The 1,608-nt window shown below is 54.5% G+C and overlaps 1 non-coding gene across 1 annotated transcript; it reads left to right on the top strand.

The window, feature by feature from the left end:
• The first annotated feature begins 329 nt into the window (after window positions 1-329).
• Window positions 330-403, top strand: TRNAT-AGU (transfer RNA threonine (anticodon AGU)). Its single transcript has one exon. It is a non-coding gene; the product is annotated as a tRNA-Thr (tRNA).
• The last annotated feature ends 1,205 nt before the right edge of the window (window positions 404-1,608 follow it).

Here is a 1,608-nt window from a genome sequence, read left to right as displayed (position 1 = left end):
TGTGGAAAACGCAAATGATGGACCGCAACGCCGAAACGGTTGTACCTACAAGGGAAAATTTCATCCAAATGACACTATACCTAAAGCAGGTTTATGATGGACTCGGTGTACAACCGGACTGGTACCCTATTTTGTTGAGGTGCTTAACCTTGCCACCCTTCTAAAGTGACACGAACGTTTCTACTCACAGTATGAACGCTACCTTTTCTGTGTGTGACTTTCATTGTGCCCTCCATTCTCTGACTATGCAGAACTGGTGAACGTCTGGTTGAATGGTTGAATGCAACTATAATAAATACCATGAAAGAAAGAAAAAAAAACAAAAGAATGGTGCCGTGGCTTAGTTGGTTAAAGCGCCTGTCTAGTAAACAGCAGGTCATGAGTTCGAATCTCACCGGTGCCTCGATGCAATTCTTTTGCCATTTTTCTATGGTTCACAGGACAATACCGGCAAAAGAGCGCACTTCGATGGCGACGTGGCTGTGTTGGTCATTCGGCTTCCGGCTCCTGAGCTGAACGGATCGCGGGATCATGGGCTCCAATGGAGCGGCAAATGCGGCTGTTAGCTGCGGCAACAGGCTTTCGACGGAAGAAGATATATGGATTACCAGATAATTTTACCTCGGCTACCTACAGGACGTATTGTTTTAAACACAGTTTTTTTGCAAGGCGACGCTCGTGTTCGCCCGTTTCGTGTAGAGGATTTTCGAGACGCGCTTCAAGCTGTTGGTATGCTCTCTGGCGTCGTCGCCCTTGGAGCATACCAAATCAACCATGTACGGGTGGTGACGATGAAGACAGCCGAGGATGCCCAAAAGCTGGCGGCACTCAAGGAGCTGCGGGTGAATGGGCGTCGCTGCCTAGTGATCGACCCCAAGGAACAACAGGTGAAGCTTCGTATCCAATGGCATCTGCATGGGGTGGATTACGAAAACGTGAAGACCGCGCTAGCCTCCTTTGGCAAAGTGTCTGAAGTGACCCGGGAGCGCTGGCGAGTGGATCGCGTTTCCGACAAGGGCTCTACCACCCGAGCAGGGCTGCTGCAGCTCAAGACTGGGATGAAAGTTGACGACCTGCCCGACCAGAACCGCATCGCCGGCGAGCTTGCGCTGGTCGTAGCCCCTGGTCGCCCCATGCAGTGCCTGCGCTGCCGGACTCTGGCCACGTTCGACGAGAATGTAAGGTTCCCCGTTGTTCCCGGTGCAGGCTTTTCGGACACAACGACGCGGACTGTGTACGCTCTTACGCAGTAGCCGCGGGCTCGGCGCAGAGCGAGCCGTCGACATCAGAACATATGATGGACGTGACCGAGGCGGAGGAAGCTGCCAAGGCTGCTGGAAACAGCAACGTGGCGGCCGAAACGAGCGGGACGACCACGCCGACCGAAGGAGGGTGGAACAATGTACCTCCCCCCAAGGAGCCAGCAGCTACACTCGAGAGCGTGAGGATGGCCCCGCAAGAAAATGAGAGCCGCCAGCCAGCTACGGATACTACTCAGGCAGAGGAAGACAACGCGACCCCAACTGGCGCCCGCGTCGAAGGCGTCTCGGCACCGGTCAAGAGGTATCTGCAGCAGGAGGAGAAATTCGACGGAAAGGCCGGCGGTGA

Source organism: Dermacentor variabilis, chromosome 6 (assembly GCF_050947875.1).
Source record: "Dermacentor variabilis isolate Ectoservices chromosome 6, ASM5094787v1, whole genome shotgun sequence".
In the NCBI taxonomy this organism is placed as follows: Eukaryota; Metazoa; Arthropoda; class Arachnida; order Ixodida; family Ixodidae; genus Dermacentor; species Dermacentor variabilis.
The sequence above is the reverse complement of the archived record's forward strand: the minus strand, read 5'-3'. Positions and strand labels throughout refer to the sequence as shown.